Source organism: Eurosta solidaginis, chromosome 1 (genome assembly GCF_040869045.1).
Source record: "Eurosta solidaginis isolate ZX-2024a chromosome 1, ASM4086904v1, whole genome shotgun sequence".
Classification (NCBI taxonomy): Eukaryota; Metazoa; Arthropoda; class Insecta; order Diptera; family Tephritidae; genus Eurosta; species Eurosta solidaginis.
Window position 1 is genome coordinate 205,238,490 of NC_090319.1, and position 10,712 is coordinate 205,249,201.

The following is a 10,712-nucleotide window of genomic DNA, read 5'->3' on the forward strand; positions in this document are numbered from 1 at the left end:
GTCTCTCTCTGCTGCGGTGCTCTGTCGCGCCTTACGTCGGCGTCTACTTGTGTTGCTGAGGCGATGCTCTGTCGCCGCACTTGGCGCCGGCTTAGCCTGGCTGCGCTATGCGTCGCCGCGTTGACGTGGCCTCTGTCGGCGTACCTATGCTGCCGCGGTTCGCGTTGGCTTACCCTGGTTACGTTGAACGTCGGCGGACCTCTGCTGCCGCGCTCTGCGCTGGTTTACGTGCGTTGCCGCTCTGTTGCGGCCTCTGCCGGCGTACTTCTACTGACAGAGGTAAGCGGGTGTCACCTGTCGCGGTTGCGCGTTACTGTGGCGGGGCCTTTGGTCTCTGGGGGTGATGCGTAGAGAAGATCAACCGCAATCACCATTCCACGACTCGCTCCTATGAAGTGGATTCCTATTGCATACAGAAGGTCAACTGCAATAGGGATATACTTCGCTAGTAGCTATGGTCACGACCACAGCTCCGTGCTGACTGACTTTGCTGCCGCTCTCTGCGCTGGTTTACGTGCGTCGCCGCTCAGTTGCGGCCTCTGCCGGCGTACTTCTACTGACGGAGGTGAGCGGGTGTCACCTGTCGCGGTTGCGCGTTACTGTGGCGGGGCCTCTGGTCTCTGGGGGTGATGCGTAGAGAAGATCAACCGCAATCACCATTCCACGACTCGCTCCTATGAAGTGGATTCCTATTGCATAGAGAAGGTCAACTGCAATAGGGATATACTTCGCTAGTAGCTCTGGTCACGACCACAGCTCCGTGCTGACTGACGGCTGTGCTGCTGTATCGCTCCTTTTATGGCTGTTGTGTTTGGTGTTGCTAGCTCAAATGGTTGCCTGCGCTCGTTGTGTTGCTGAGATTTGTTGGTTGGCCGCGTTGCTGTTAAATGTTGCGACCGCTCGTTGTGTTGCTGAGACTTGTTGGTTGATCGTGTTGCTAGAGCCTTTTGTGGCCCCTTGTTGTGTTAATGTCGTGTCAAATATGTTGTGGGGTCGTTTTGTGTGGGCCAAATTAATGAGGATTTATTTGATCCTCACACTCCCCCCCCCCCCCCCCCCCCAACTTCAGAAATTTAGCCCTCGATGCCCAGTATTCGTATGCGGCCCTGCCTTTTACCGCCTTGACGGTGTATTCTCGTGTGCGAAATTTTGCGCGGGAGCGTCCTTTGCCTTCGGCAATGCGTCGGAAAATGTCTCGCACGCTTTCTGCAATTTTCGGGAATTGGTTTAGCGTTGTTCCATCCGCGTCGTGGGCCTCGATTATCACCTCTTGGTGGCGCTTGTGCCACCACTTGCATGGTCGCTCTGTTGTCGTTGCCAGTCGTAGGTTCTCCAGTGGCTGTCGTGATAGTGCATCCGCTACCAGGTTCAGCTTTCCTTTCCTGCACTCTATGTCGAAGGTGTGCTGCTGAAGTTCCAAGGCCCTTCGTGCTATACGGCCGGAGGGGCTCTCGATGGAGTTCAGCCACTTTAGAGACATATGGTCCGTGATTACCCTGAATCGGTACCCTTCCAAGTATGGCCTCATCTTGCGTAATCCCCAGACGATCGCGAGGCATTCCTTCTCGGTAGGCGAGTAGTTGGTTTCCGCCTTGTTGAGTTTCCTGCTGGCGTAGGCGATCACGCGTTCCCCGCCTTCCAAATCCTGTGTCAATACGGCGCCTAGCCCGAAATTACTTGCGTCCGTTTGCAAGGTGAAGGTCTTGGTGAAGTCCGGACAGGCAAGTAACGGTGCTTCCCTTAGTTTTTGCTTTAAGACCTCGAAGGCTTCCTGTTGTTCGGCTCCCCACTTCCAGTGTTTGCCCTTTTTCAGCAGGGTTGTGAGTGTCTGGCTGATCGTCGCGAAGTCGGGCACGAATCGTCGGTACCAAGAGGATATACCGAGATATTGCACCTCTTTCGCGTTCGTTGGCGGCTTCAGATCTTTGATGGCTGCAACTTTCTCGGGGTCGGTGTGAATCCCCTGTCGCTTACTACGTGTCCTAGGTATCGAATTTCTTTCTTGAAAAACTCGCATTTCTCCGGATTTATTCTGAGGTTGGCGCGCTGTAGTCGTAGCATCACTTCTTTCAGGTTGCGAATGTGATCGAGGTAAGCGAAAGCGTAGGGTTCCATCTCCGGTCCAATAACCTGATCTAGTGCTCTTTGAAACGTTGCAGGTGCGGAGTATACGCCGAACGGCATAACCCGCCACTGGAATAACCCGCGTCCCGGTACCGTGAAAGCTGTGTAGGGATGGCTCTGGGGCTCCAGTGGTATTTGCCAGTAGCCATTTTTCAAATCCAAACTGCTGATATACTTCGCCCGTCGTAGCTTGTCCAATATGTTGTATTCTGGGTAAGGGGTACGCGTCGGGTACGGATCGGGCGTTAAGTTGCCGATAGTCCACGCATAACCTCCACTTCCCGTTTTTCTTCTTGGCTAGTACGATTGGTGCGCTGTGTGGGCTACAGGATGGCTCGATGCATCCTTTCTGAAGTAATTCGTCAATTTCGTTGTTGATGATGGTCTGCATAGCTGGGTTGCGTGGGAAGTAACGTTGCTCGATAGGGCGGTCGTCCGTCAGGATAATCCTGTGCTCGGCTATTGTCGTCACTCCACTAATGCTCTCGAATTTTCGGAGTTCCTTTGCTAGAAAACCGCGCACTCGTTCCGCTTCTTCTTGTATGCCGTCGTCGTTGTTTTGCATAGTGCCGTCGTGCTTGAAGTTACTGCTGCTCGGTGCTGTTATACTCTGAATGGTTCCAGATTAGGCTCCAGGGGTGTCGTACCCGGCGTTACCCTTTCTCGCTCGTGTTATACTCTGATTAGTCCCCGGAGTGTCGTACCTGGCGATACCCGTTCTTGATGATGTTGAATTTTGAATAGGCCCAGGGCTGTCGTACCTGGTGATATCCGTTCTGGCTGATGGTGTATTTTGAATAGTCCCAGGGCTGTCGTACCTGGCGATATCCGTTCTTGATGATATTGAATTTTGAATAGTCCCTGGGCTGTCGTACCTGGCGATATCCGTTCTGGCTGATGGTGTACTTTGAATAGTCCCAGGGCTGTCGTACCTGGCGATATCCGTTCTTGATGATGTTGAATTTTGAATAGTCCCAGGGCTGTAGTACCTGGCGATATCCATTCTGGCTGATGGTGTACTTTGAATAGTCCCAGGGCTGTCGTACCTGGCGATATCCGTGCTTGATGATGTTGAATTTTGAATATTCCCAGGGCTGTCGTACCTGGCGATATCCGTTCTGGCTGATGGTGTACTTTGAATAGTCCCAGGGCTGTCGTACCTGGCGATATCCCTTCTTGATGATGTTGAATTTTGAATAGTCCCAGGGCTGTCGTACCTGGCGATATCCGTTCTTGATGATGTTGAATTTTGAATAGTCCCAGGGCTGTCGTACCTGGCGATATCCGTTCTGGCTGATGGTGTACTTTGAATAGTCCCAGGGCTGTCGTACCTGGCGGTATCCCTTCTTGATGATGTTGAATTTTGAATAGTCCCAGGGCTGTCGTACCTGGCGATATCCGTTCTGGCTGATGGTGTACTTTGAATAGTCCCAGGGCTGTCGTACCTGGCGATATCCGTTCTTGATGATGTTGAATTTTGAATAGTCCCAGGGCTGTCGTACCTGGCGATATCCGTTCTGGCTGATGGTGTACTTTGAATAGTCCCAGGGCTGTCGTACCAGGCGATATCCGTTCTTGATGATGTTGAATTTTGAATAATCCCAGGGCTATCGTACCTGGCGATATCCGTTCTGGCTGATGGTGTACTTTGAATAGTCCCAGGGCTGTCGTACCTGGCGATATCCGTTCTGGCTGATGGTGTACTTTGAATAGTCCCAGGGCTGTCGTACCTGGCGATATCCGTTCTTGATGATGTTGAATTTTGAATAGTCCCAGGGCTGTCGTACCTGGCGATATCCGTTCTTGATGATGTTGAATTTTGAATAGTCCCAGGGCTGTCGTACCTGGCGATATCCGTACTGGCTGATGGTGTACTTTGAATAGTCCCAGGGCTGTCGTACCAGGCGATATCCGTTCTTGATGATGTTGAATTTTGAATAGTCCCAGGGCTGTCGTACCTGGCGATATCCGTTCTGGCTGATGGTGTACTTTGAATAGTCCCAGGGCTGTCGTACCTGGCGATATCCGTGCTTGATGATGTTGAATTTTGAATATTCCCAGGGCTGTCGTACCTGGCGATATCCGTTCTGGCTGATGGTGTACTTTGAATAGTCCCAGGGCTGTCGTACCTGGCGATATCCCTTCTTGATGATGTTGAATTTTGAATAGTCCCAGGGCTGTCGTACCTGGCGATATCCGTTCTGGCTGATGGTGTACTTTGAATAGTCCCAGGGCTGTCGTACCAGGCGATATCCGTTCTTGATGATGTTGAATTTTGAATAGTCCCAGGGCTGTCGTACCTGGCGATATCCGTTCTGGCTGATGGTGTACTTTGAATAGTCCCAGGGCTGTCGTACCTGGCGATATCCCTTCTTGATGATGTTGAATTTTGAATAGTCCCAGGGCTGTCGTACCTGGCGATATCCGTTCTTGATGATGTTGAATTTTGAATAGTCCCAGGGCTGTCGTACCTGGCGATATCCGTTCTGGCTGATGGTGTACTTTGAATAGTCCCAGGGCTGTCGTACCTGGCGATATCCGTTCTTGATGATGTTGAATTTTGAATAGTCCCAGGGCTGTCGTACCTGGCGATATCCGTTCTTGATGATGTTGAATTTTGAATAGTCCCAGGGCTGTCGTACCTGGCGATATCCGTTCTTGATGATGTTGAATTTTGAATAGTCCCAGGGCTGTCGTACCTGGCGATATCCTTTCTTGATGATTTTGAACTTGGAATAGTCCCAGGGATGTCGTACCTGGCGATATTCGTTCTTGCTGGTGTTGTTCTCTGAATAGTTTCTGACTCGGCTCCAGGATTCGGTGTGTGCTGGGCAAGGGGTCTGGTTAGCACGAGGTGGCTTTCTCTACATGATATGGTGGCTCCCATGCTTCCTAGCGTATCTAGGCCCAGTATGATGTCGTCGATCGCTCCGGGCATGACGTGTAAAACTGTGTGGAGTGACGCTTCTCCGAGGCGTACCGCAGTCCTTATGGCGTCGAAGATGGTAGTGCTAGTCCCGTTTGCCATCGTTATTTTGATGGCCACTCTCACCATTTCTCCGCTTCCCGAGTTCACCACACGTTCTGCTAAGCTGCTCGAGACGAAACTTCTTGATGCCCCTGTGTCGATGACCGCCTCGGCTGATTCCGCGCCGAGCTTGGCTACGGCGTAGAGGCGACCATGCTCTTGGTACATTGTTACTGCCGTTTCAGCGCTGGGTTCCTTGGGTATCGTTACTGCCGTTTCGGCGCTGGGTCCCTCGGGCTCACGGCGCCTTCTTCTTCGTGGAGCCCTCTGTCGTTTCCCTGACGTCGGCGGCAGCAGTCGATGGTTCGTATATCGTTGCGGCCATATTCCCAGCAAAAAATTTTCTGTGGGTTTCGGGACCTATTTGTGTCATGTCCTCGTTCGCCGCATCTCCTGCATACGCCGTTGGGGTCGTATCTCTGATTGCCTGGAGGCGTGCGGTTCGTTAGATCCGGTGGTGGTGATGGTTGTGTTGCAGGTTTTGATGGTGACACCCGGGTTGTGTCACTGGCGATGTGTCGCGTAACTTCGCGGTGATGTCCGCCTGATGATCTTCGATAGTCCTCGCGTATGTTCTCGTATTCTTCGGCAAGTGTCAGGAGCTCTGCGAGATTAGTGAAGTCCCTCCGACGGATGTAAAGTTGGTAATCGGGGTGGCTGTTACGGAAGATTCGTTCCAGCCGCTGTTCGCTGGTGTACCCTGCGTGTCTCATCAAGCTCTGGATTCCTAGTACGTAGTCCTTATACCTCTCCTTGTTGTGCTGCCTTCGCTGGCGTATGTCGTCGTCGAGCCGCTCGAAGTACCTGACTGGTAGGAAGAAACGTAAAAAATTCCTTTTGAAGCTTGTCCACTCTCCCCAGTGTAGTAGCTCGGGCATGGCTTTTGGCAGGAGGTCCACGTTTAGCGCGTATACTTCGGTTAGCTCCTCTGACCGTTCGATGAACGCTAACAGTCCCGTCCACCTTCATACTTTACGGACCACTTTCTTACCCGGTCGACGATGGGCGCGAACACCACGGTCGGTGCTTGAGTTACCTGGCATGTATATTTCATGGCTGGTCATTCCCGCTGGTAAGTACGGTTGCGTGGGTTGAGATGTGCCGGTTGATGATGCCGTAATTTCTGATGGTACGTGCTGTTGTGTGGGTACTGTACTCCTGGGAGGTGCCTGAGATGTACCGTTGTGTGGTACCGCTATTCCTGATGGTAAGTACTGTTGTGTGGGTACTGTACTCCTGGGAGGTGCCAGAGATGTACCGTTGGGTGGTACCGCTATTCCTGATGGTAAGTACTGTTGTGTGGGTACTGTACTCCTGGGAGGAAACGCGAATTGAGTTTGTTCTACTGTTGTAACGGCGACCTTCGGTGTGCCTCCTCCGTTCGACGGAGTCGGTGTCTTAACCTCATTTACGTCGCTCATGTGCGTAGTTTCCTTGTAGGTGGCTTGTAGGGATAAACATTTTTCGTGGATTTCCGAGTCGGTATTTGCCTTTGAGGCCAGTGCTGCTATACGCTTTCGGATTTCTCGGGTGGTACCTGTCTGCTCAATACCCAATTCCTATGTGATGGATATCAGCTGCTCCTTTGAAATTGTGTCTAACCACGTGGTATCGATCTGGTCGACCATTTTGTGGTTAGGTTTCTCGTCAGGAATGTTCCTTCTGACGCGCTAACGATTTGCAGGGTTCCTGCTCGGGCGCCAATTGTAACGAAGCTTTTCCGTGCCCCGTTGCTTCTTTGATATTTGCTGGGGTATATTCGCCGTGCCCAGGGTTTGTTTACAATAAATTTGTATTAAAGGGGCACCTTGCAAATCGATTTAATATAAAAAACTTCACTCTCTTTATTGGTTTTAAATTCTATAATATAAAATAAAACGTATTTGTATACTTCATTTTCAATTTCACTTGGATTATCTTGCGGTATCCTTGATTGCGGTGGCGGGCCTTAGCGGTCCGGCCGTATTCCGTTAGCTGGGTCCCGTTAGTATGTGAAGTCGGTGCTTGCTGCGGTGCTCTGTCGCGCCTTACGTCGGCGTATACTTGTATTGCTAAGGCGATGCTCTGTCGCCGTGTTCCGTTAGACGGATCCCGTTAGTATGTGGCGTCGGTGCCTTGACGCGCCTTATGACGGCGTCTCTCTCTGCTGCGGTGCTCTGTCGCGCCTTTCGTCGGCGTCTACTTGTATTGCTGAGGCGATGGTCTGTCGCCGCACTTGGCGCTGGCTTAACCTGGCTGCGCTATGCGTCGCCGCGTTGACGTGGCCTCTGTCGGCGTACCTATGCTGCCGCGGTTCGCGCTGGCTTACCCTGGTTACGTTGTACGTCGGCGGACCTCTGCTGCGCTTTGCTGCCGCGCTGGTTTACGTGCGTTGCCGCTCTGTTGCGGCCTCTGCCGGCGTACTTCTACTGACGGAGGTGAGCGGGTGTCACCTGTCGCGGTTCCGCGTTACTGTGGCGTGGCCTTTGGTCTCTGGGGGTGATGCGTAGAGAAGATCAACCGCAATCACCATTCCACGACTCGCTCCTATGAAGTGGATTCCTATTGCATAGAGAAGGTCAACTGCAATAGGGATATACTTCGCTAGTAGCTCTGGTCACGACCACAGCTCCGTGCTGACTGACTGCTGTGCTGCTGTATCGCTCCTTTTATGGCTGTTGTGTTTGGTGTTGCTAGCTCAAATGGTTGCTTGCGCTCGTTGTGTTGCTGAGATTTGTTGGTTGGCCGCGTTGCTGTTAAATGTTGCGACCGCTCTTTGTGTTGCTGAGACTTGTTGGTTGATCGTGTTGCTAGAGCCTTTTGTGGCCCCTTGTTGTGTTAATGTCGTGTCAAATATGTTATGGGGTCGTTTTGTGTGGGCCAAATTAATGAGGATTTATTTGGTCCTCACAAAACCTGTAAAAAATTCCTTTCCATTACAGAATTAAAACGCAAACATTTAACATTTTATTTCAATGTAACATATAAACTTTCCATAAGTAACAATTATTTCGTTATTTGAGCCAAAATATGAATTATTTAAGTTTGATATTTGATCTCCGTCTACTTTACCACTGACACAGGACAGCCTAATAAACCTGATTGACCTACCAGTATCAATCAAACATTCTAAAGATAACGACATATTTGTAGAATTTTTAATAATAATATGAAACGTGTTTACATACTCCACCTACTTAGTCTTCCACCAAAAGGACACCCTTTTTATTGTCACAAATCGCTGCCACACACGTAACTCTCTCCTAAGCTTTCTACATTCCGGCCCAAGATGACCAGGCACATTGCAATTGTAGCACCTTACACCCGTTTCTGCTCGGCTGCTGCTGTGGCTGTTATTGTTGTCGCCTTAATTTCAACTTTGGCGAATGCCTATATCAGCTGTACCTTGGTTGTGTGGCATTGCAAATATGCCTGTGTAAGCTTATACATTATTTTGTATATTCAATAATCTCTTCCCCTTCAAGTTGCAACATATTTGCCAGCATTAGTTTGTCGTTAAAATAATGAACAAATTTATTACCAGGTTTCCGTTTCCTAACCGCGGGCGTAGCATTATACAGTTTTCTTGTGTATTGAAGACTTCTTTAATTTCCTCGAGCAACGTATTAATGTCTGCTGTGACAAAATTTAGTTTGCCTTGTAGCCAGTTTTGTGTTTTGTCTTTTAGTTTTGTTAACAATAGCACACGCCATACACTAAAATTGGGTCCACCCTCGTAATCTTGTAAACGATATTTTATGATGTCCAAAGAAATTTTCAGCTGCGCCGCCGGTGCACCAGTGACCAGTTTATAATTCCGTAGTAAAAGGTACTTTTCACAGCAAATCTGCTTCTCTTTTAAGCATTTCAAATTCCCAAACGTTGTTCATACTCTGGAAATTTCTGTTGTTGTTGTAGGGGTTCTGGAACTGTCTCATCTTCTTCGCGTGGCTGTACTTCTGCTTCCTCACCAAACGAATAGCCTGTATTATCGCCCAAATCTTCCGACGGACATTTGGCGCGTTCTTCTGCAGTTAAATCATCAGAACGTATATTAAGTGCGCTTTTATGACTACTCGATGATAACTCAGGACTACGTAGCCAACCCCGTAGTTGTGCTACATTGTACTTTGAAAAATCTTCCATTTTATTCACTACGAATTTTTTTTCTTACCCAGTTCTATTCTTAATAATTTCACTTTTTTGTTCTATATTATTTTAAGCACTCGTTTCATTGCGTTATTGTTTAATTTCGTTCAGTCTTTATAACTTCAAAATTACACTTAATTTGCGCAACCAAGTAAGATAAAACAAGTAAGGAAGGCTAAGTTGCGGTGTAACCGAATATTACATACTCAACTACCAAATTACAGCTTGCAAATCTTTTGAATTACCTTATTTTAAATATGGGCGGTACCACGCCCATTGTCCAAAATTTTATTAATTTTCTATTCTGCGCCATAGAGTTAACTCACCTGCCAAGTTTCATAGCTTTGTCCGCCTTTGGTCATGAATTATCGCACTTTTTCGGTTTTTCGAAATTTTATAGTGGTTACAGTCCGAATTCGTTCATTTTAAATAGCGATCTGAGATGAGTGCCCAGGAACTTACATACCAAATTTCATTAAGATCCTCAAACTTTACTCAAGTTATCGTGTTTACAGACAGACGGACGGACGGGCATGGCTAAATGAATTTCTTTTTTCGCCCAGATCGTTTTGATATATAGAAGTATATACCTATCTCGATTAGTTTGTAACGTAGCGTTACAATAGTACGACCCCCACTGAAACCCTTTCTCCTACACCTGAGACCCCCACTCTAACCCTTTTTCACCTACGCCTGAAAGTATACATACATAGCACATTAACAGGTAGCCAATATCAGCAGTTACATACCAATGCATGCGAATAACATTGGGCGATAACAATAATTTTCACACGGCACGCCAACATCAGCAGCCACATACCAACGCATGCGAATAGCATTTGGCGATACCAATAATTTGCACACGGCACGCCAACTCACAGCAGTATAAAAGAGGAGGAATTGGCTGTTGTCATTTCATTCCTCGCAGGTTAGTCAGAGGAAGTGGTTGCTTTATTAAGCAACCCAGTCACTCCTCTGACTAGCTGAGTGGAAGGGGTGCGGCCTCGGCACTGGTCACCCCTTGCTTGCGGGGACAACGGGTTGTCGCCTTTGTGGTTTTCCCGCCCGTGTACCAGGGGGGGGGGGGGGGCCCGCCGCCTTAGGACTACCCCTCCCCTTCCTCTCAGCTAAGGCTCCGACCGACACGGTTCGGCAGCTGCGTAGCGTGGTGCCTTCGGGCCCAGTTTCTACTCGCAACCACCGAACCGGCAAGGGCAAAGCTGGTGCACCGCCCCCCCCCCCCTTTTTTCAACATTTTCCTTTTCTGCAGATCTTTTAGGTAATCTTATTTCCATCTTTTGCTAAACTGATGATGGATGCTTTTTACCTTTCCCAACGGTTCATAAGGGACAAATCTGCATGACCCACTTCCGAGATGGCCAGGAGAGGACAGCCTCTGAGGAAGTAGCCGGGGGTTAGAGCAGTGAAGTCA